The following is a 25749-nucleotide window of genomic DNA, read 5'->3' as shown; positions in this document are numbered from 1 at the left end:
CTTGCTCCACTGGTTAGGCGGCAGGATCCGGTGCAGACGCCAACCTTGACGCCAGGTAAGGAATTTTATTTTATTTAGGCGATTTGTTAAGCGCTCAATTACCCGTGGGTGTCTCGGCGCTGAGTGAGAGGACTGGCCCATGAGGAGTTATTGCGTGAACAGCCAGGATTTTATGTGTCTGCGGAAAGAGAGAAGAGATGTGGAGGCTTTGATGTGAGGTGGAAGACTGTTCCATAGTTTAGTAGTGGTAACTATGAAGGATCTGTCTCCCCAGGAGACTTTCTTAGTCCTGGGAACCTGCATGAGTCCAGCGGTTGAGGATCGTAGGGATCTAGCAGGTTTGTAAGGACAAAAAGAATCTTTCAGATACGCTGGACATTGATCGTGAATTGCCTTGTAGGCAATGCAGAGAGCCTTAAACTTAGTTCTCTTCTTTACAGGCAGCCAATGGAGCTCCCGGAGTGTCCCAGAAATGGAGGCATACTTAGGACATCCGGTAATCAATCTGGCCGCAGCATTCTGCACCAGTTGTAGTTTCTTTAGAACACCTTCTTGAGCATTGACTAGCAGACCATTGCAATAGTCAATGCGGGCCATGATAAGTGCGCTGATCAGAGTTTTTGTCATATTCAAAGGAAGATAGGGTCGAAGTTTTCTTATCATTCTCAAGGTATAGAATGAGGATGATACTACTGCGTTGATGTGGTGCATGAAGGTGAGTTTGGTGTCCAGTATAACTCCGAGATTTCTTGCCTTGGTCACAGGGGGGGAGGTGGTCCTAGGGCATCAGGCCACCATGTGGGAGACCAAGCAGGCGAGAGATTGCCAAACAGCATCACCTCCGTTTTATCGGAGTTTAGTTTCAGGCAATTTCTGGCCATCCAGTTACTTATTGCCAACATTCCCAGATTAAAGTTGGAGGCCACTTCATCTCCATTTTTGTTTATGGCTAAGACAATCTGGGTGTCGTCGGCATAGGAAGTAACCGCCAGGTGATGGATTTTTATGGTCCTCGCTAAGTCAGATACATAGATGTTGAATAATGTGGGACTTAGCGAGGATCCCTGGGGAACACCACAAGGAAGAGTGAAAGGAGGTGAGTTGAAGTTACCGAAGGCAACAGATTGAACTCATTCAGTGAGAAATGAGGCAATGAGGTCCTTCGCTGCGCCCGTGATGCCTGCCGCTTCGACACGGTCGATCAAGGTGGAGTGATCGACCGTGTCGAAGGCCGCAGACAGGTCCAGTAGAATGAGCACTGCTGATCCTCCATTATCTAGAGACTTCCTAATTTCCTCTGTGGCTTTAATAAGTGCTGTTTCCGTCCCATGTCCCTTCCGGAATGTGGCGGGGCTGGGAGCGGGTCGGCGGGGCCCACCGGGGTAGGGTGTCCGTGGGCACTGATGCCAAGGGAGGGGGAGAGGGGGTGCAGCTGAGTAAAGGGACGTACATGAGGGACACGGGGTAGGCCCGGACGCAGTGAGCACTGGGGAGGGGGCCGCGGATGTGACGCCGGCCCGGGAGGACAATGGGGTAAGCATGGGCGAATTTTGCGAATGTCGCGTTCGCTAATTTTGCGGATTTGCGAACTCGCAATCCGCAAAATCCGCGAATTCTCGCGAATTTGCGGATTTTTTTTTTTGTGTTTGCGCGGGTTTCTGCCAGTTCGCGAGGGTTTTGTACACTTTCGCAAATTGCGAACTTACCTGTCGGGTCGCAAGTTTCGCGAACTTGTTGTTTCTACGTGTCCAGCCTGTTTGGGACACTCTTCTTCATCACTGCCACTCTCTGTCACCACTGCCACTCTCTGACTACTCATGCCACCCTCTGGCCCACCCATGCCACCCTCTGTTTCATCACAGCACCCTCTGGTTGTCCAGTCAGTGTACATTATTGTGGCAACGCAAGCACACCTTCCCTGCCTCAAGTGACCTGAATTAATTTGGGGCTGATTAATGTGTCACAGAATATTTTTTTAGCTGGCACCTGCTTCCTTAGTGCTTCCTGATTAGTGATCTTTTGTACTTGCTAAGTGCTTTCATTGTTGCAAAATTAGTTACAACACCTGCCCTGCCCCAACTGACAATAATGAATTAGGGGCTGATTAATGGATTTGAACGTCCAGCCTGGCTCCTGCTTGTCTCCCTTAGCTGTAATTCAGGACCTTTGTGGCATATGTGTAACTATTCTGAGGTTCAGAGCAGGGTCACATAATAGTTGCAACTGGCAACTGAACTCTGGAGGGGCCCCTCAGGAAGCACTACAGGAAATGGCTACTAATGATGAGCCTGAACTTTTGAACCTGGTAAGTAGTTTCAGTTTTGCTAAGATCGTATTTCTGCAATTTTGCACTTATTCGCGGGGCGCGAAGTTGTACTGGGAAGCCGCGAACTCACGCGAACAGTGCGAGCAGTGCGAGCAAAATCCGCTGCTCGCGGATTTGCGGATTTTGCGGGAGATTCGCGAATCTCGCGGATTGCGAATTTACCGAAAATCCGCAAAATCCGCGAGCGAAACGGATTTTCCGCCCATGCTTACAATGGGGGTGCGGACGGGAAGGAGAGCCACGACATACCGGTGCGTAAGCTGCCATATATGGGCGTCACTAAGCCCCTGGGGGCGCACCTGTCCTTGGCCACCAAGGAGAAAATTTGGAAAGTGGACTATGTTGACATTTTGAAGCTCCTGCACCGCGAACTTACGGTGAAGGAGGGGTCGAAGGAGGAGGAGCAGGAGCTGGCTAGGCGGCCGAAGGTGCCTTTGACTATATAGAATTGGTCGGCGGGGTTTTTGATATTCGCCAGTGTGTACTGTGAGAAGTACCCTGAGTGGGCGGTCACGCTTTTGAAATATATGGATGAGATACAAAGGACGCGGGTCACGTATGGGGGCTACGTGTAGTCGCACTATGACAAGGAGTTCCGGGCGCGATTGGCGGGAGATCCGGACGCAAAGTGGGGTGAGATCGACGCGGATCTGTACCACCAGACGAAGGGGGGTGCGAAGTTTGGTAGGACCGTATACACAGCCAGCTGGCTCTGCACCCCTTTCAGGCCTGCCCCACCCGTGGGGGTGTGGGACAACAAGGTGGAACTGACATGACCGCTGCCGTCAGAGCGTGCTGGGATTACAACAAGGGTATGTGTGGCAGGCAATATTGTCGATTCCGGCACGAGTGGTCCAAGTGCGGGAAGCGCCACCTGGTCGTACGCTGCTGGAGAGCGGGGGGGAGTCAGGGAGGAAAGGGGGGGTCAGGGACTATGGGAAAAGGCTCATACGCCGGTTAGGCTGGAGCGGCTGGAGAGCCTCCTAGCATCTTATCCGCGGGCTGAGGATGCGAGCGTGCTGCGCCGGGGGTTCCGGGAGGGTTTCCGTTTGGGTTACGAGGGTCCGCAGATCGCTCGGTGGGTGGAGAATTTGAAATCCGTTAACGCTCACAAGACGGTGGTGCGGGACAAGTTGTTCAAGGAAGTGCAGGAGGGGCGGATGGCCGGCCACTTTCAGGAGGCGCCCATCCAGAACTTGATTATTTCTCCAATCGGAGTGGTGCCAAAGAAGGAGCCCGGGCAATTTAGCCTGATTCAGCACCTGTCGTGGCCAGAAGGGACATCAGTGAACGACTACATTTCAACTGAGTTGTCCTCGTTGTCGTACTCGTCGGTGGATGTGGCGCGGCGGTTTGTGGCGTTGGTGAGTGGAGGAGCCCTCTTGGCAAAATGCGACATTAAGTCGGCATTCAGGCTGCTGCCTGCCATCCAGAGGATCACCCGCTGTTGGGGATCCAATTTGATGGGGACATCTTTGTAGATAAGGTGTTGCCCATGGGGTGCTCGATCTAGTGCGCCTTGTTTGAACGCTTCAGTACCTTCTTACAGTGGGCTTTTTCCTGACACACTTGTAACGAGACGGTGACGCACCACCTGGATGACTTCTTCTTGGTGGGACGGCCAGTTTTGGTGGACTACCAGCAGCAGCTGGACGGTTTTCCGGAACTCATGGGTAACCTGGGTGTGCCTCTGGTGCCAGAGAAGACGCAGGTTCCCAGCATGGTGCTGTCACTTCTGGGCATAGAGCTAGACTCCGTGGCCATGGAAGCACGCCTGCTGGAGGAGAAGAAGGTACATATGCTGGCATTGGTGGACGGCATGTTGAAGAAGCAGAAGGTGATGGTGCGTGAGGTTCAGGTTCTGTTGGGGCATCTGAATTTTGCATGTCGCGTCATGGGGCGGGCCATGTATTCTGCAGGGGGCTTTGGCTGGCGCTATCCGGGCTCACGTTGCCGCATCACCACCTCCGTTTGTCGGCGGGGACGTAAGAGGACATGCGCATGTGGCGGGCTTTTCTGAAGCATTTCAATGGTGTGCTCATGGCGCCCCCGGAGGACTGGGATGTGACCATCTTGTCGGATGCGGCGGGAGTGAACGGTTTTGGTTTGTACTGGCAGGGTCGGTGGTGTGCCGAAGACTGGCTGTCACATTGGCAAGGCGGGGGACGGAGCATTGCGTTTTTGGGGCTCTTCCCGCTCGTGATGGCAGTGATGGTGTGGGCACATGATTTGGCACACAAGCAGGTAATTTTTTAAGTGGACAACATGGCGGTGGTGCAGGTCATTAACAGACAGTCCGCCAGGGACCCGCAGGTGCTCAAGTTGATGAGGGTGTTTATTATGAAATGTTTGGAGCACGATATTTTGTTTCAAGCTCGGCATGTTCCCGGGGTGGACAATGACATTGCGGATGCTTTGTCTCGTTCACAGTGGCAGAGGTTCCATGGGCTAGCCACGGAGGCGGAAGACCACAAGACGCTGGTACCACTGGGGCTGTGGAATGTGGGAGAAACCGGATCATACAGCTGGGCGTCAGTGGTGGTTTCTACCTGGAGAACGTACGAACAGGCCTGGCGGGAATTTTGGGACAGTGGTGCTGTGCGGCAGGAGGATCGCGGGCAGCGGTGCGAGCAGGTGGTGCAGTTTATACTGCGCATGATTGACAAGGGGATGTCGAGAGTGACGATTGCTGGGAAATTGACAGCGGTGGCCTTCATGGGGAAGTTGTGGTGGGGTATGCTCCATCCGCAGGGGAGCAGGGGACACGCTTATTGGAGGGTTGGGCGCGAGAGAAAGGGGCCAGAGTGTGTAGGCTCAGGCCCATTACGGCGGGGATGCTCGGCACATTAATTTGGTTTTTGCCTTCCATCTGCCATAATCGGGATGAGACTGTGCTGTTTTCCACGCTCATATTGTGTATGTACTTTGGAGCATTTCGCATTTCAGAGCTGGTGGGGGGCGTAAGGGGGAAGCCTGGGATCTTGTGGGGGGATGTCGACCTGCGAATCCGGGAGGTGGCGGTGCGGCTACGGTGCTCTAAGACCGACCAAAGGGGCATGGGGTAGAAGGTCGTGATGGGTCCAGTAGAGGCGGGGGCAGTTTGCCCGGCGGGTTGGGGCGGTTTGTTGGCTTCTGCGCGGAAAGTGGACGCAGGCAAGGTATTTTGCCGGGCTGACCATGCCAGGGTGACGGCGGCTCAGTTGTTGGGGGTCCTGCAGCACGTCCTACGCACCATGGGCGAGGACCCAAGGGTGTTTGGTACGCATTCCTTCCGGATTGGGGCGGCGACTGAAGCGGCACAACAGGGTTGGGGGAGGGAGGACCTCATGCGCTTAGGGCGCTGGAAGACAGACTGCTATAGGACGTACATCAGGCTGAGGGGAGTGGGGATGGAGGACAAAGCTTGATGGGCGTCTTTTCCTGTGGCTCACGTATGTGTTTTTTCAGGTGCCGTGGCGGGGCTGGAGGAGGCTGTCCTGTCCATTCTCATTGTGGGCCATTCCTTCGTGAAAAGAGAGGAACGTGCGGAATGGGAAAAGGAGCGGAGTCTGAATTTAGGATTGGATCTGGGGTTGTTTGTGTGCCAGTGGCAAGGGCGAGGGGGTATGCGGTGGCATGAGCTGTTGCCGGCCTTGAGTAAAGTGGTCAGGAGAGGGGTGTGTCCGGATGTGCTTATTATACACTTAGGCGAGCAAATGAAGAGGGACCTGTTGGAGGTACGGTGCCAGTGGTCAGGCTGCCATGTTATTTGGTCAGAACTAATACCGAGACGGATATGGGGAGGAGCAGAAAGGCAGACGGCTATAGATAGGGCAGGCAGGAAGCTCAACAGGGAAATAAGGTATTTTTGCGAAAAGGAAGGTGTGGGTAGGATGGAACATCGGAGCCCCGCTACGAGGAGGTGGTTTTTTTTGGGAGGACGAAGTACACCTATCTCGGTTTGGGATGGAGTTGTACATTGTGAAATCGAAGGAGGCGCTGGATAGGGCTATAGGTGTGTGTTAGTATCCTAAGAGGCTAGCACCCTAAGGGGGGGTCGAAAGCCGTCAGGACAAGTTTCGAGTGGTGTTTTTTCCCTAAAGGTGCAGGGGGAAGTTATGAGGTTGGGGTTTACAGTTGGTGTTTATAATTGTTGCAAAGGAAATCCAATTTTAGGGGTGGGGGAGTGGGGTATGTTAGGAAGTATATATTTAGTGAGGTCTAGTTTTATTCGGCACAGGCCAAGGGTATGTATTTGTAAGGTGCACCTGTTTCCAATAAAGCTGCCTTTTACATACCAACAAGCTGGTCTGTGGTATGTGATGCCCCTCCCCACCCCATTATGGGCCCAATAGGGCCTTAGGAGGGGCGGCCAACCAGCGGGTGGCGTAGCATTCTGACACATTTCCAGGTTTATGATTTCTCGTAAATCTGGAAATGCATCAGAATACATGGTTGTTATTTGGGAACACCCACATCAACTCCAATGCCACGCCCCTTACACGCAAAGTGTTGTGTTAGAAGGGGCAATATTTACAACCCCAGTGCTTCACGTGTCCTTGTAAATATTGGGCAGCAGGTTGTGCCGCTGGTGCATCACGCAACGTGACGTACCGGCAGCGCAAGTGGCTTGTAAATAAGCCTCCCTGTTGGATGGGATCTTTGTCAGGGATTTTGTTATAAAACTTGCTACATTAACCATGCTTGTTTCTAAGCAGTCCTAATGTTTATTGTTAAGTGAATAAAGGCATGAGGAGATTGTAAAACGTAAGATTCTGTGTGCTTCCAATTCAATAATCAAGTTACTTTCTTTGTATTCTTGACTTGCTAAATGTTGCAATAGCCATCAAAGAAGGCTTACACCTGGGTTTGGTAGAGGGATAGCAACTCAGAGACAGCAAAACACAGCATTGTTAAATCGATGACTCTTCTAGAGACTAGGAGCTTAATTTAAAGGGCAGAATAGAATTAACCCTCAAAATAACTCCATGAATTGCTATTCACCCAATATACATGCTTTGCTTCTCCTTCACATGCCTTACACCCCCACCCAAGTCCACCACCATGCTGTAATCAAATTGACACTCCATCACAACACAGTCCATACCGTTTGCCCCCTGGGGAGATGTTTGCAGGTACACAGTACTCGGTTGATGGATGTCTGGATTGTGCATGCCCGAGGGATGTAATTCAAATGTGATTCCTCAAATAGGCACAATTCTTTTTATTGAGCAGGCACACTGCACATGCCTCCAGCAGCAGAGCATACCTGCTAAATGGGGCTGTCTGGTCACACATCAGTGCATCCATGAGCTAAATGAAGAGCCACGTAGAGAAACGGAGGCAAAATCCCAAGCACTGTCCCTGCTTTTGATAGGGCTGAGCTTTCAGTCTTATCAAGAATTTTACGCTTAGAAAGGGTTTGAGGTGGCCTTCCCCTTTCTAATCCTGGCCCTTCTGCTCTGTCTGGCTCCTCATTGGGAATCAAGTCTTGCTGTTCCCAATGTCCAGGTCTAGATTCTGCCCTGCTGCTGCCATGGGCCCTCTGAGATGCCAGAAAGGAAGCAAGGTAATTGAAGAAAAAAAGTGTTGTTTCTCTGTACGTGAGTGCGCACTTGTGGGTGTGTGAGCGATTGAGAGTAAATGAGACTGAGTGGGAGTAATTGTGTGTTTGAGAGTGTCAAAGAGTGAAAGTGAGTGGAAATGAATGAGTGAGAGTGTGGGAGTTCAAATGTGTGAGAGTGAGTGTGAGAGAAAGAATGAAAGAGTGTGACTCAGAAGTGAATGAGCAGGACATTGTGAGAGGGAGTGGGAGGAAGTTAGGGGTGAGCTATCATTGGCCCTCCAGGGCCCAGAGGGCTGTGAGGCCTACTGCATCCGATGTATTGAAGCAGAGAATCTGTACGCCATGAGTTCAATGCAGCCCATTGTGCATCAGCGGTTGTGAGTGAGAATGAAAGGGTGAAAGTGTGTGTTTGTGACTGAGTAAGTGAGAATCAGTGAGTACATTTGCGTGTGAGTGATAGTGAGTGAGAGTGAATAAATGAGAATGAGTGAGAGAGTATTAGTTAGAATGAGTTAAGGGGTGCGGATGAGAGAGGGAGTAAGTATAAGTGAGTGAAAGTGTGATTGAGTAAGAGTGTGGCTTTTAAAGTATGTTTGGCTTGTGAGCCGCTGGCCGGCACACTCGAAATAATTGTTGGCTTATGAGGGCACTCAAGGCAGCTTGCTGACACTGGCATATTGGAGATAAATCTTGACATATAGGAACACCTATGGCAGAATGCTGGTGTTGGCATACTGGTGGTAATTCCAGGCCTCAGAGAGGGCAACTATGGCATATTTGAGCTGGGGGGCTTCGGGTTGGGGAAGCAAACCATGATAAAAGGCTTGCTATGATGTACCGGAGGTCATTCTTAAGATATGGGTCACCCGTGGTATATGGGCAGTATCAATGGCAACATTTTGGTACTTGTATATGAAGTGCCCATGACAATAAGCTGGCAATGGCACACTGGAGATAATTATTTATATATATATAGCACTATAGGCACATTTTGAAAAAATGGAGTGAACTAGTGCCAAATATAAAGCCCCACTACTTTCAAAGATCACCAGACTCCACTGATCTGCAGTGTAACTGAAAGGCAGTCCTTGATTCAATTAGTGCATGCCATGGGCACCTATTCTTGTTAACCTGTTGCTTTAACTAGCCTAACTATAGATCCTTTAAAGCATGCATTTGCTAGTTGATGTAGCTAACGCTATGTGTTTCCTGTTGGAATTAACTTTTTTTCTTAACTTGTTTTGGCCTGGGATTTTGAATGTGTTTAAAAATACAGTGTCTCACCTTGGGTGGCTTTCTTAAACTAGAGGTTTAAAGGTCATGTGAAGTCAATACTACCACCATTCAATATTTAGGAAATGGCATCGGTAGCTGGAGAGGTGGATAGAAACAGAAAGCCAGTTTTCTGTCAGACACTTTACATATCGCATCTAGTGTGGAAGAATTAAAAATGTCTCTAATCTGGGCCAAAGAGAAAATTAATTCCAAGGGGAAATATCCCTCAGTTTCAATAACCCCTCTTCTACTACTCGGCCCCCCTTCGAATGCAATGCGTCCCTTGGTTGTTAGGAGAGCTGGGAACCAAGAGAAAAATGTAATCTTAACTAAATCTCGCTTTTGAGAATCCCCGCAGTGTGCGCAGTACCAGGCCGATGCCACCTGGCGATGGAATGCCGACTCAGCTGAGAGAATGCCCTGGGAAGACGTCGGGTACGGGCCTGGCTGCTTTCGCCAGCCACCACAGACCTCTCTCGCTGCCTCACCCAGCAGGACATTTTTACCATGCCAGGGTTTTTTTGAAAGGACACAATTAATAATTTCGAGGTTGCACGCTGGCTTTTTTAGGGGTCAGTTTCCAGGAGCTGAACGACTGGGAGATGAATTTCTCAGCATTTGCCAAACATCCTTGCCAAAGTCACTACAGGGACCCATTAAAAATTCATCTTTCTGTTTCCACTGGACCCAACTAAAGGGCAATGCGCAAGCAGATCGCGCCAGCACAGAAAACGCCTGACAGCGTCTCCCCCTAGAGAGGCTCAGGCGCGGGAACAGGCGCATGGAAATTGTTCATTCCTTTTCTTATGAGAATGCTGCCTTTTAATTCTTCCATAACGTGCCAACGTTTGGGACCTGGGGCATATCTTAATCTCCGAGAGAGAACGCGTGCAAACATAATACAACGTCGAAAGAAAAGTGGTGCGCAGAATAAGCAATATCTTCACAAAATGGATACAGTGGGCTTTGAACATATTTCACACTTGAAACCGAGGCTGTCCCTTGGAGTCCCGAGTTTCCTGACAAGATCAGAGGCTTTCCAGGGTCCATCTAGTGCCCTCCCGCGGGCTGGAGCGGCATTGGCCTCTTAAGCTTTGGTGTCTACATAGGCCTCAAGCCAGTTTAGCCACACCCACGCCCCCTGCTGTGCTACTTGCAGGCCACTCCATGTTCCTCAGCAGCCCAAGGCACCACATCACCTTCAGTGTGTAACCCTACCTTTGCTTGCAGCCAACCCCCCAACAAAAAAACAGATGTGCGTGTTGCCGGACATGAAGAATATTGAATTAGCCATTAGAAGTTAAACAAAACCAAATGCTGCCATGGGCTGCTGAGGCCTGGCTGCTCCCTTGCATTCTGTTAGAAATAAAACAGCAGAAAATTAGAGAAAGCAGGATGTGGTTGACACAAAACAACTGCTGGCGCCATACCTGCTCTGCAGAGCAGTGCTGGACTTCAGCCTCAGGCTGTCTGGTGTCTCGTGCCACGCCTTTCACCATTGCTAAATAATTCACTTATATACAACTCAGTTTTATAAATTCAACCTGACATCTTGAGGTTTGGTTGGCAATGGATTGAGAAACTTCAGGTAGGAGAGGAATGTATGGGCTCGAAAAGGGGGCTGTGACCGACCACCTCTTCGACCCATAGTATTGCAGGGGAAAACTTGTCTGCAGAACAAGCCTTGGTGAGGTTCACTTTCTAGTCCTAAGAGAAAAAGTGGGGGTTAGTTAGCATTAACATATGCAATTCACAATGAAGTCACAGGAAGTGACATCACAATAAGTAATCTCGTACCTTATATTATTCCTCACATAAAAATTAAGGGGCCTATTTTACAAAAACGATATATTAATATAATCATGCAGAACTATGAACATTTTGTGGTTTCTTTTACTTTTTATAAATCATATGTAGACTTTCTGCACATCAATGTGTAATGGGTATCAGAAATGAAGGAAAGAGGCACGATCTTGATAAGACCTGTGGAAATTAGCATGACGTATTTAAACTGCTGTTTGGAGAATAAACAAAATGTGCTGTTTGTATTTTTTGATCAATAGAACTTGGTGTTAATGTGTGTTTATTTTCTGCTGGTGCTCTTTATTCAGCTTTGTGGAGCAAATAGCTGCATATTTGCAGTTCATTAATCAATAGTAGAGTTAATGATGTGCACTTCGCTGCACTTCTGAGACAAGAGCGTTAAAAAGAAGCCCTCACTAAGTCTCTCTCACAAAGGGGATGCTACCAGTGTGAAGGGGTCTTTAAAAAACCTGAGACCAAGTTACATGCATCATGTTTGTAAAGAGAAGCATAATGTTTGCAGTGGTGGGGCACATGGTTACACCCCTCAGCTTCACTTGGGCTTGATTAAGGGAAACGGTGCCCCCTCTCTAAAACTGGTACGGGGAAGCTGTACGTCCACTTCCACCCCGACATTTGTCCTATATAGTAGAATCATGTGTCTATGACAGGGCAATAAATGATCCGTTTCTCATGTCGAAGAAGTTGCACAAGAAAAATATTTACAATGCAGTGCTGAATCCTCAGCATCATTGCTACTCGCCACAAACTCACTGCAAAGTGTTTTCACATCAAAAATATGTGTGCACTGAGCACATGCTGAGTAGGAAAATACATGTCCTTCTTAGCTGACACATTAATTAGCAATTTTTTCTATGGTCCACTTAGGATTTTCTTATGCAAGGGATTTTGTCTGTTTTATCAGAAGTGCCATTCTGGTAATAAAAGATAAATTGTCCCCGAGCACATATATGCCAGTTCTTATATTGTTCCAAGAGAAAAGATAGCCACAATCAAATGAGTGTTCTTTCAAAGTTCATCAAATCAAATTCCTTTAATTTCCATTTCTTTTCTCTTCATACATCAAATCTCTTCACAGTCTTCATCTAGTTCATACAGAATGTAGCCAACACGTGTTTCGTCAGAGGGTACAGTCCCCCAAATGACTTCTTCAGGGCTACAACAGAATAAACAAATCCATAATGTATACATTTCTCTTTATATACAAAAACAATCCTTCACCAGTGGATATATAATCCATCAAAAACCAAGAATTAAAGCTATAAAGAAATAAGGTGTGTACAGATACTAAAAAAGAGTCACATGAGGATCTACAGAACACCTGTCAGATTCAATACTGAAAGTGAGTGAACATGTACGAAATGAAAGTTCCAATTTCCAGAGAGAAGAAAGAAAACCCAAGTGTAATAAGTCACCACAGCGAGAAAAAATATATATACAAATATATATAAAAAACCTTATTACCCAAAATTGTGAAAAAAGTCATGAATGAATGTGAGGGCAAGTAAGCATGTTACCAAAACCATATTTTTAAGGGCAAGGTATCAATCTTTAAGTACCCTGTCCAGTTTACACAGGACGAACTCTCCTTAGAGGTATGATTTGACTGAAGGTAGAAAGTTGACTCACCAAAAAATCAATCCAAATAACAAATTATATAGGCCAATTCCAGAAGACAGTTGTTCCTCAATTATAAATTGGAACTAGAAGAAAGAAGATAATCATTTAGAGTCCATACTCTTCTAAAAGATCATTTTTAACCACCACAGTGCTATATCAGCGCACATTTAGCCTAAAAACAACAAAGGCTCATCATAATCATGTAATATAAATACTACATGTCTTAAGCTAGATGGAATTAATTAAAAGCCTATTTCCAATAAAAAAGGGTTCAGGTCAGTTACCTCAATCCATTGTATATCTCTGAGTTCTTCATATAGGGTAATATGTAGTTTAGATCTGTGGGAAACAAACCCATATATATTTTCAAATTTAACCTTAGCATATTAAAATCAGTTTATAAAGCATTTAAATAGCCATAAGCACGATGGACAGTTAGTCCATATGTGTGTAGGGAGAGGTCATATTGTAAACACTTAGCTAGTCCACGCTAAGTTATCGTTAGTTAATAATAACCCAACACGTTAAACCTATAAAGGCGGCAGAGACATAGGTGAGTCTGATTCAGTTGGGTTCCCGCTGTAGTAACCCAGAGGTATATTGTGACCCGTAGTCCAATCACAGGTAGCACAATATAACCACTAACATTAGTATTTAAGTGATCGAAAACAGCAAAAGCGAAACGAACCAAACCGGTAATCTACATGCCGAGCAATGCCGAAATTTAAATCGCTGCCTAATCGAGAGGATTCCCTGTAGGAGAGCTGACAGTCACTCAGTATTACCCGGGGAACCACGAGAGCCCATGTACATGCCCCTAAACTTACCAAGGAGAGTACTCCTTACGTCTTCAGAAGGGGTTCCGTTTCAATAACAACCGAGCTGTCCTTACGCGGCATTTTAAATACACGATCCCGCCAGAACATTCACTTTAGACGCGAAATAGACGTAGGACACTACCCTGATTCTTTCCACAGTAAACGGTCGCCATCTTTAAATGGTAAAATGACGATCGTAATACCATTTGTATTACACATATCGCAATATTTTAAGTTAAGAATTGTAGGACAGCAATCATTGTAAAAGAAGGGAATCTACCTTTCCACATTTTCTTTAAGTGGCGTTTTGGTGCCCAATCCCGCCAAAATCATCACTCCAGTCCTGAAAGCGACGTAGGTCACTGATGTTATTAATACTACCATAAACGGCCGCCATCTTAAAGTGGTAAAGATGACGGTCGTAATAGAATTCATATTATACATATATGAACCATTATAGATAGAAACCAATTTCATTATTAAAAGAAAATAAAACCTTTACAAATCATTAATAAGAGCACCTATAAATTTAGGTATATGACTTAAGATTCACAGTTTCAAGAATTCGAGTAAAAAGTGAATGGCCAACTTTTTTATCTTTCTAAGCTCGGCTAAACCCGCAATCGCAAATCATAAATAAATGACCAGATACCAACATATAGTGTCCAAGGGAACCAATGTGCCCAAAGTAGAAAAGAAGAAGTTATACAGTAATCGAAACCCATTCATAAGCATTCTTTTAGATACAAGGCAAAGGGAAAACAGGTAGGAGAGGAAGACATACAGAAAGAGGGGATTACATATAAAAGTCAAAGAATAAATGCAGAGGTAAAGTGTGTATTCAAGCAGATTGAAGCCTCAATCCGCACCTCACTTCTCAAAATCATCTAATAAGCAATTTATAATTTTATCCACTTGAGTAGTACATATTATCATGATACCATAAGAGGAATTATAAATTTACATTGTTTAGCTACTTAGAAGATGCATGGGATTATAGGTAACAGTTAATCAGCATTAATTACATTCTACCCCACACATTAGATTATGCAAATTCTTTTTCATGGACAACAGATAATTCTTTTGGTGAAATTATAGATCTCAAACAGTTTCAATGCATAATTACAGAAATGAACATCCATAGATTACAGGAAATAGTGTAGTTCTTGGTCCACATTTATTCCACATTCCACCGCACGAAGCTTGAGAATCCATCTCGCTTCACATTGTCTCAATTTCTGTTCTCTGTCACCACCCCTTAAGTCACCATATATAGTCTCCAGGCCATGAAATTGAAACCAAAGACTTTTCTTATACTCCACACAGTTTGCTGCATGGTAACCTATCGGGTATCTCTGGTCCATATTTTTAAGGGCACGAAAATGCTCTATCATTCTTTCTCTTAATGGGCGGATGGTACTACCCACGTAGATCTTTTTACATCTACAAATAACCACATAAACTACAAACTTCGTCAGACAATCCATATGCTGATAAATCTTGAAAGTGCGTGACCCATTATAACTGAATTCCTTAATCCCCTTAATCGCCATCCGGCACATGCTACAACTACCACAGGGAAAAGAGCCAATGTTGAGATCCCTCAACCACATTTTTGGCGTACCCCGTTGTTTTGGGTAACTAGGGCTAATAATGCCCTGAATGGTTCTACCCTTTCTGTATGTAATACTAGGTGAGCTAGAGATGTATTCCAATAAGGTTTTGTCTGCTAGAAGAAGAGGCCAATTCTTTTTCAAGATCGTATATAGTTTGTGTGACCATGGATGATAATTCGTCACAAGACACAAGTATTTGGATTTTACTCAAACCGAGTGCGCTTCAAACAACCTTGGGCGATGCGAACAAGAAACAGGCAGTACAACAACTAGAACAATTAGAGCAATCCACAATAGTCAATCTCTCTAATAAACAATTGTCTATCGATGAGAGGAGTGTTCTTGCTTTGGGTCTGAAATTTGTCCCTAACAAACGCACTGACTTTACCAAGATGAAGTTAGAGGCACTAGAATTCTGTAGAAAGATCAGATTGAAGTCTTACTTTGCGGGAGCAGAGGTGACTAAAAATCTTGAAATCACTGGGTTAAGAGTAAAATCCAAATTCACTCCAACCATGAACTTGCCTAAACAGATTTACGCCTTCGAGCAGGCAATCCTCTCATCTATAACTAAGCTGGAAAAAGCTAAATGTTATGTCAAACATAACATCTCGAAGGGACAATCAGCTGCCATCCAAAATCTCAAAACAGACAATTCAATCATCATCAAACAAGCTGACAAGGGCGGGGCTGTAGTGATCTGGCCCCGCACCATGTACCAGTCCGTTGGCAATACACATGTCAAAAATTTGGAATGGTATCGACCAGTTAAGGAAGACCCTGTCCATGAGATTTTAGGGAGAATTGACCAATTGACTAAAGAAGCTCTCGAACAAGGGTTTCTTGGCCCCAATGAGTTTGAATTTTTAAATAAAAAACATCCGAGGACACCGGTGTTGTATTTTTTGCCAAAAATACATAAAAATAGTGCTGATCCCCCAGGCAGGCCGATAGTTTCAGGCTGTGATTCAGCACTAGAGCCAATATCTAAATATATTGATTACTTTCTAAAACCGTTTCTCTGTGATGTTACATCATATCTCAGGGACACCACCGACTTTATCACGAAAGTAGAGGGCATACACTTTAACAATGAGACACAGTTAATGGCTACAATGGACGTTACGTCATTATATACCCAAATCCCTCAGGACGAGGCACTTGAGGTGATTGAGGTATATCTTGACTCCAGAGAAAGACCCCATAGGGTGCCCACTTCATTCATACTCTCTTTGGTTGAAATTTCCCTCCGTATGAATTATTTCAAGTTTGAAAATGAGTTTTTTGTACAGGTCAAAGGGACAGCCATGGGCTGTCCTTATGCGCCGGAAATGGCTGTACTTTATATGGCCCAGTACGAGGAGAAATTCATTTTTAACAACAATCCTTTTTCTGACAAGATACTACAGTGGTTGAGGTACATAGACGACGTCTGGCTCCTTTGGCAGGGCAGCCAGACTGAGTTGGACCTATTTCACAATTGGGTCAATTCACGTCATACTGACATCCAATTTTCATTACAATCAAGTAATCAGGAAATGACATTCCTAGATGTCTCGATTAGATGCCAAGAGGAACAACTCATCACATCACTGTACAAAAAGGAGACAGACAGAAATACCATATTGCATTTCAATAGCTCACATCCCCAGTGTTTAAAACAAAACTTACCCTGTGGCCAACTGTTACGAATTAGGAGAAATTGCACTGAGATGGGGGATTTTGATAAACATGCTGAATTTTTCTGTAAAGAAATGGAAGGGAGGGGATACCCCAAAAAACTGCTAAAACATTCGACAAAAAGAGCAAGATGTACACCGAGAGAGTCTCTGTTAGAGAAAAAGAGTAAGCCAGACCTCAACAAACTTGTTTGTGTGACCACTTTTGGTCCCCATACTAACAAATTTCGACAAATTGTCCTTAAAAATTGGCATTTATTGGAGAACCTTAATTGCCCCATGCCCAAGCCCATCTTCGCTATGAAGAAAAACCTTAGCATTGGGCAGCAACTGATACGTGCTGACAGCTACATCCCTAAACCCAGAAGTAATTTGACAACACAATGGAACCTACCACCCATTGTGGGCCATCATCGTTGTGGGAATTGTGTTGCTTGCCCAACAACCCTGGAGGGGGAGGTCTTTGACCACAAAGGAATTTCTTGGAAACATACCAACTTCACTAATTGCAAAACTAAAAATGTGGTTTATGCAGTGCTTTGCCCGTGCGACAGGGTGTACATAGGCAAAACGAGTCAACAAATCAACACAAGAATAACCCAACATCGGTCGCGAATCAGGAAAAAGGTCCAATCGGCACCGATGGTTGAACACTTTGTGAGCCAAAATCATAACGAAAATCAGTTCAAGTGGACTGTTCTGGCCACAATTGACTCTAAACATGGATCAGTGTGCGTGGACAGTGCCTTACTACGCAAAGAGGCGTACTTAATCATGAAGTTCGACAGCATAAACAAAGGGTTGAATACGATGAGCGAGCTGAATAGGGTATAATCCACTGTTCGGACCCTTTTTCACCGATCACCTTGAGCATGGGTCTAACTAATGGGCGACCAGCGATATATTTAACAATAGTTATCAGGCCCTAAACATCTATGGACCACAACTCCCATAATGCACTCCCATGACTAAGTAGCGTAGCTCCGCCCCCGCCACGTGACCCCAACCTGCAGTTACCAAGCAGTAACGAAGAAGGTAGCAGGAAGGTCGGTCCACACTTCCACGGAATAGGAGACATTCAGTTCGGAGATTTAATCACAGTTGAATGGTAAGCGCCTTTCGCCGCTTTAATTAAACAACGTACACGCTGACTATTCCGCTTTTCGGGTGGCTGATTTTTCCAACCCGCTTCCTTTTACCTTTTCAGAACTTCAAAATCGGCGCTGTCCCGCACCTTACCTAACCTGTGATACAAATCCATTATTCACTCATGTAAGTACTGACTTGTTGAGCGCTTCACGCGCCCCTCAGCAGTCACATGTAATTTTTTTAACGTTAGGCTTTGTTCTTCACCAGAGTCGATGAAAAACTTGCCACGTTGTCCCCTTGAGCACAGAGAATCGGAGAAGGTTTTCCACGCGTGAGCCTACACTAGGTAAACCCCGCTTATTACTAAATCTACGTTGGGCATCCATATTGTCCCTAAACCGACTTAGCCTCTGTCACCTTGTTAATTACAGGTGAGCACTGCATAAACACTGCATAAACGCTGAACTTGAGACGCATAACTCTCGCTGGTCACCGACCAGGTATGAAGTATCCTTTTACGTTTAAATAACTGCTTTGTGTTATAGACTGTCTGGGAAGATTAGTTCCAATTAGTTTTTTTGTTTTTTCTTGTAAACAGTTGGCTCACTTCCTAAAGACTCATCCAGCCCTGATGAGAGTCCGGTAATTCCAAAAACCGAGACTTGAAACGCGTCGGCCACTATATTAAGTACAGCTTGAATCTCGAATGAAAAGAAATCTTTGCATCAACTTGTAATTGTACACATAACAGTTGCATTTTTTTGTGTTATGAATTGTGTAAACACGCAAGAATGGTTTCATCATGTTTCAACTGTTTTCGTCAGGTAGTTGATTAGATCACTACACGCTATAGTTGCTGTTGTGGATAAGATTTGTGATTTTTGTGTATATTTTTTTCTGTAAATGATATAATTGATTTGTTATCTGTTTAGTTGCTTTGTGTTTTTCCATCATCAAAATGTATTCTCTGTTGAGTTGATTACATGTCCTTTTCTTTACAAAAATGTTGAATAATTAAATACTAAAGTAGCCTAAGTCAAAGGCTAGGAATAACGGATTAATTTGCGTTTATTTCCATTCAAAATAATTGTTCGAACTAAGTGGTTGTGAAGGCTTATCTTCTCTGTTTAGCAATAATCGGCCCTGCCTTCCTTCCCCAACCTTGCTGGGCCAATCCCCCCCTTTGAATAGCAATTAGAGGGTCGACAGCCCGCGAAGATGTCTCAGCCCGGGCTGACACACACGACGGGGGAGGCTGAAGCGCGGTGAGCCCAATGGGTGTTGTGCGCCTGCCTCCAGGCATATATCAGCCCAGATGTCCCCATGTTGCTCATCAAGTACTTATGTTTCATATCCTCTCTAAGCTGGTCTCCCAGGAGAATATTTGTAATATGTCCAGTGGAGATTCCGTCACCATCTATTCAATGCTGACAGAAGCAGGTCTATGTTATCTCCCCTCACATTGTCCATTCCGAAGGGATTTTACCCTACCCTTCCTCAAGCTGCCCATCCAGAAAAGACCCCACGCAGCCCTTACCGTACTGGTATGCCAGGAGAAACTATATGCATTCTCCTTTCTGCTGGCTAGCCAGGTGGACTCTATGCCCACCTCCATCAAGCTGACCAGGTAGTAAGGACTCTGTGCTATCTACCATATGTTGCACTGAGGGATGAAAGTGATGGATGCAATGCTTGAATTAATCTAAGTCACAGGCAGTTACTTGGGCCTACATTCCAGTTTTAAGATTGTTTTGCTCACCATGCCATCTCAGGTTATATCCAGCCTCATGCAAATCACCCTTGGTTCTGATGCAAAAAGAATAGTCTAGCTGAAACTGCAAAGCCAGGTCCTCATTGAACTGGAGCACAAGCAACCCAACAATGATTTCAGCCTCCTAGTTGTGCATATTCAGTCAAGTGCAGCCTCGTTCCAGAGGCACAGTGAGCACAGGACCCACGTCTGGACATACCCGCGCATTTAGGGCGTTGCACTGAGGAATGCAAAAAAATGATGGATGGAATGCTTGAATTAATCTCAGCCACCAGTAATTACTGAGGCCACATCCCAGTCCTTCGTGGTTCTGTCTACTATGCCACCTCAAATTAATTCGACTCCAATTGGAATAGTCCAGTTCAAACTGCCAAGCCATGTCCTGAATCGACGGAAACACTAACTACCCAAATCTTGTTTCAGACCAATTGGGCTCGATCATTCGGATGCAACTTGGTTCCAGTGTCAATGTGAGCAGGGGACCCACATCTGGTTAAACATATGGCCATTTAGGACATTACAATTCAACAATATTTAAGAAAGTGCGAGTTTTACGAAAATGATAGATTGCAACAGCTACATTTCTGCATCTCCATTTCCTTAACCCTGGGCATTAACGAGGGTGCTGGGTCTGTGTTCTTGTGTGTCTAGACTAGTGCCCTGTACAATGTGCAGTTTTGGGCAATGGCAAAATGGAGCAAGCCCACAAAGCCTATGGGATTATAAAAATTGAGGGAGCAGATGAGCCATTGTTCTCCGTCAGTGGGGAGAACTCATTTAATGCTTGTGCTCTCTGGATTGACATCCCTAATATTTATGATTTATTCTTACTATTAATGTGTAATTTAGCCTTTGGTATATGTTTTCTGTATTTATTGTCACCCCTGCCAAATTTCCTAGGTGCATGCGTGACTAGGTGCTCCAGTCATTGTTTGTTCTTTACATTCTATAGCTTGTCTTGTTTGTCCAATTGTAAGACCAGAACTAAAAATCCCAGAATGCAAAGTAAAAATCCCTGACTGAACCAGCCAGAGACAGGCATGCATGGGCATGAGAAACTTGGCAGCTATGATTGTGCTTTTCCTTCAATGGATCTTTTCAACTTCAGCCTGCTTGATCTTAACAAACGATTAGATGTATCAGGTAGGAAGCAGCCCTTCACTTTAATACACTTATGTTATTTAACAGTTATTTAACACCAGTATGCCACAGTGCTTTAGAGCCACAATCACAAAGGGGGCCAGCTGGATCCTCTTCACAACAGCTATTTCCCATGAAAATATGCAGAACATTTTCCTGTTGTCATTTTTCTAAACATTGGCATAATTCAACAATGCCTGCATGTTTTCTGCATTCCGTTTACAGCAGAAACCTGCAGGCAGTGAGGGGGCTTTCTTATTTTAACATCCAGCTGTGCCCAAAAGAAAGGCCAGATTTAAATTGCAATCAGCCCTCCTTTGTTCAAGTGGCATCCTGAACCTAGACTCCAATGTAAGAGAAGGAAACAAAGGCACACAGCTTATTATCACTCCACAAGTATGTAAGAAAAACTATTATATGGAGGCAAGTTTTTAACTTTTTTAAGGTCTTTATGAAAAAGGTGTGCTTGCACTGTAACAACTTAAGATGTATCCGCCTGTGTGAATAATCACACAAATATTAGTTTATGCATACTAATGCTTTACTGTAATTCTTCTATAGAGCTTCTTCCCTGTGTAAGGTGTCAAAGCGCTTTACATCACACGCAGAGATATAATAAATATTATGGGCGTGTAAAACCATGAACAGAAAAAGTTATATAAGACAATGAAGGTTATAAGGTGTAAGAGTCACTTATCATCCATACTTTAAGATATTATATGTTAAGAGTGGATGGAGAGGAGAAACACAAACTCAGGATATAAAACACAACGGAGTGATTGTGGTTGTCTGTGTTTATAATAGTTATTACTTTTCAAAGCAAGCATTCTTTGCATTCTTAAAATAACAACTGAATGAGAAAAAAGAGTAAGGATTTAAACTCATGACTTACAATTTACAGGCAGCACCTCAATGCCATAAATATATTACTGTTCTACATTAGAAGGCTTGTAATTTATGAACTGGAAGTAACAAAAGAATCTCTTTGTCAAAAGCAGAGCCCACTTATCTATTTAAATACAATACCAATTTGTGATCTGCATATTACAAGATTTGTTCTGCAACGAGCACTTTAACCCTCTATGCTACTTTATGAGCCAAAACCGAGACTGGGCAAAACACAGAACTCTCCCAAAACTGTATCAACCACTAGGTTATTTTACCGCGTTTATAATCCCCTCAAAATTGCTGGGCACACAATGATCTCTGCATCAGGTGTCTTAACCCGATGTAAAATATTTTAAAATGCAGCCTTTTTGTGACCAATTAAGTACTCTAGAACAGATAGGCTGCCACATATGTCCTTGTTGCTGGTTTCTTTGTAGCAAACTTTTTAAAAATCAATAAATGTGTAAATCAACAGTGAGACTCTGCTTTTCAAGCCCTGCCCCTCATGACTCCACCCCCTTTCCTCTACCACAGCTTAATCCCCAAGTTATGGGTTTCCAGAGCAGATTTCTACCAATTCCATCACTGGCCACAATGATTCTTAAGGCTGTGAGTGAGTCAGGGAATAACTCCTTACTGCAGCCCCTGCAAGAGCTTGGAGGTGGGGGAGGCGGCGGGGGGGGGGGGGGGGGAAGTCTGGGGGGGGTGCAACCCTGCAGAGGGCCCACATTCACCCCAGAGCCAATGAATATATGAGATGTGGGATACTAAGGCCGCCGTCATATATTTTGCAGGTGAGCCCCACCATTCACGTTACGCCCTTGGGGTGGGTGGGTGGCCGTGTGTAGGTGTGCAGAGCAGCAGCCTTCCTTTCAAGCTGCTGCAACTGCATTTTTAGAACTCTAAAATGAATAGAATGTGATGGTTTTCCTGGTTCTAAAGACAGCGAGACTGGAAAACACGATAAACGCTGCAATGCACTGGGCGGGTGTTGTGTGCAGTCGCCGTAGCTTTGAGAGGAAGCCCGTTCTTTCTCACTCATCACAGTGTCTGATGACATAGTGCGCTGTTGAGCTAATAAAATTGGCTGACGCTGTGCGCGTGCGAGCCACATGCTACAGTAAATCGGCGGTGTGTGGTCCATCCGCCTTTCAAACTGCACTTCCTCGTTTGCGTGTTGCAATGTATAGAACAGCCGAGCCTCTCTAGCTGGTGAAGTGTATTTTTGTAGCGAGGGTGCCAGGGGCCACAACACTTTCAAGTCTCCTCCTAGCCAGGCAGTGATGGTGGCAATCAGGACCGGCTTTCACGCTGGTGACTCGCGGTGCGACAATCTAGTTTAGCGCCCACCCGATCACCTCCCTCTACATGGATTCCCTCATCCCCACCCTCCAGCAGTGCCCCTCACATCTCAATAACCCTCTCTCACATACATTATTTTTTTATAGCGATCCTCATACCAGTGTAGGGTGTCAGAACACTTTATATAGCATACACATTACAAAGAGACAATAAAACACATATGCGTGTAAATCAGTCTAAAGGTTATGTAAAACATGAGGATTGCAAGGAGTAGGATCCACGTCATCCATACTAGTAGGGAAGAATATTTTAAGAGTGCTTGTCTGGAGAAGCGCAAACCCAGGATTTAAAAGGCACCACAGTTGTTGGGATTGGCTTTCCTAATAGGAATGAATATTTCTACCCAAAAAAAACTTTTTTAGCAACATTGGAATAATGAAATGCTGGGGGAAATATTATAACCTAATAACCTATACCATGCAGTTTTCATGCAGTTCTTTGATGAGATTGCATCAGTCACTGTGCTCTATTAGAATTGTAACTTATGTTTATGGAATTTATGTTTATGGATTTATAGAGCGCATGGCTGCCAGCAGGCATCCCAGCGCTATAACAGGCACGAACAGCTATCTGAAGTGAGAGTTAGCGAAACAGCCAGGTCTTAAGTTTATTTTTAAAAGACTGTTTGTTTCCAATCCGTCGCAGCTCTGGGTCCAGACTGTTCCAGAGTTTGGGCACAAGATGAGATGGGAGAATGATTTACCACCCCACCTTGATCTCTTAATTCTGGTAGCGCTCATCAGAACATTCAACCCTGACCTAAGACAGCAGCGAGGAGAGTAAGGGGAGTTCAAGGTTCGTAGCATAGCTGGACCTCTACCGTACATGGCTCTGTGCGCCAGGCAGAGTGACTTAAATTTGATCCTGGTCTGCACAGGGAGCCAGTGCAGCTCTTTCAAGGACGCTCTGACTGACTGGTTCCTAGGTATTTTGAGAAGCAGTCTAGCTGCCGCATTCTGAACCACTTGTAATCTATTGGTGACGTATTTAGGTACTGCAAGTAACAAAAAGATCTCTCTGACAAAAGCAGCAACCCACTGGGCTTTCCAGATAAAGTACAATTTAGTGATCTGCATGGAACATGTTCTTTGTTTGCAGTAGGCATTCTAACCTTCTGGTTTCTTTAGGATGAGTCAAAACTGCCACTAGACAAAACTCTGACCACTCTCCCACAGGATCATTAACCGTCAGAGTTATCTATTTTTATTGTTGCCTGAGAACTGCTGGACACACAACCCATAAGTTATTTCTAAATACAGTGCCGCCCACACTGTCCTAAACCAAGCTCTGATGGCAACAAAATCTACAAAAGGGTCCTACTCCCATATTAAAGACCACAAACTACAAATTTTTAGCACCTCAACTTGCTGACAACCGAGCAGTTCTACGGCTCCTGGCAAGAGCCTGCATTTTTCCTGATTTGAGCTATTAGACAATAATGCTCAAAGTAGTACCAACAAAATATCAAACTGCCAGGTCTTCCTATGACTTCCATACTGCACATGGGACGTGCCAATGAACAGTCCAAGTCCAGGCAGAGATTATGGAAGAAGTGAAGGGCCTGGTAGTGAACATCAGAGGTGAAATGTCTGTGAATAACAATATAGAGTATGAAATATAAGAAGAATGGGCAAGGGCTGATGGTGCTCTAAAGTACACGAACTGTTGTGGTGATCACAAATCCGAACATGCTAGTCCAGGACAGGGTCTTTACTAAGGGTGGGTGTAATTTGTGTATTTCAGTGCGGAGTAATGACGTGGAATTACCTCCCAAAATTCAACAAGATTACTTTTGAATTATGCAAGAGGAATATATCTGAATGTATCTGGTGTTTGTGCTATTTTTTAACTCAAGAATGCTCCAATATAGCGCTAAATGCAACAGAACACAAATATTGAGGACTAGCGACTGCTTGCACTCACTAAATGTGCTTTTGGGGCAGGATTTTCTTCCAATTTACTACTGACATTTACGACTATTGCACAATTGTGTCCAAAATGGATGTGAGGATGCCTTTTGTGCTCATAAATAGCACCAAATGCAGCTGAACACAAATAGTGAGTGAGAGCGGCTGCTAAATGTGCTCTTGCGTAAGGATTGCCCCACCCCCCCCCAAGACTCCTAATTGCACAAAGAGGAGTAATTACATAACTACCGGTAATTCAACATCAGAAAGTAACACAGAATTACCAAAACTACTCCAATTACTCCTATGTAATTGAAATTTCATACACTGTCCTTCTTAATCTTCTCCGACCTATATCCAGCTGGCAAAGTTAATGGAAAAATGTGTACAAATTCAACTTTGCAATCACATAGTGAACTTCAACCTCCTAGATAAACACCAATCCGGTTTCCGTCAAGGTCACAGTACTGAATCAGCTCTCACCCACATAATGGATGACATCTTAAAAATGTTGGATCACAATGAATCGTGCATATTGATACTTCTTGACCTATCTTCCACATCGCCAATAGCCCTGAGGAGTCACAGGAAGATTATCCCACACGCGACGAAACACGTGTCGGCTGGTTTTTCTTGTTATGAACATTAAAGACACCACCTATCAACGGAAGACTTGAAAAGACATTCACTATTTATGTTTATCTCATAGGCTTTTTCCATACTCCTTTAAATCAACACTAACACTAACCAGAATGTTTATACGTTTTAGAGTGTGCAGGGGTATTCCAGTTTCTTCCACCTTCAGTGAGTTCTCAGAATCGTCCCAATGGTGGACGACTATGCAGGGCCAGAGATGGAGGAATGAGGGAGCCATACTGATACATACTGT

This window comes from Lissotriton vulgaris, chromosome 2_1, assembly GCF_964263255.1.
Source record: "Lissotriton vulgaris chromosome 2_1, aLisVul1.2, whole genome shotgun sequence".
NCBI lineage: Eukaryota > Metazoa > Chordata > Amphibia > Caudata > Salamandridae > Lissotriton > Lissotriton vulgaris.
This window is presented reverse-complemented; position numbering follows the sequence as displayed.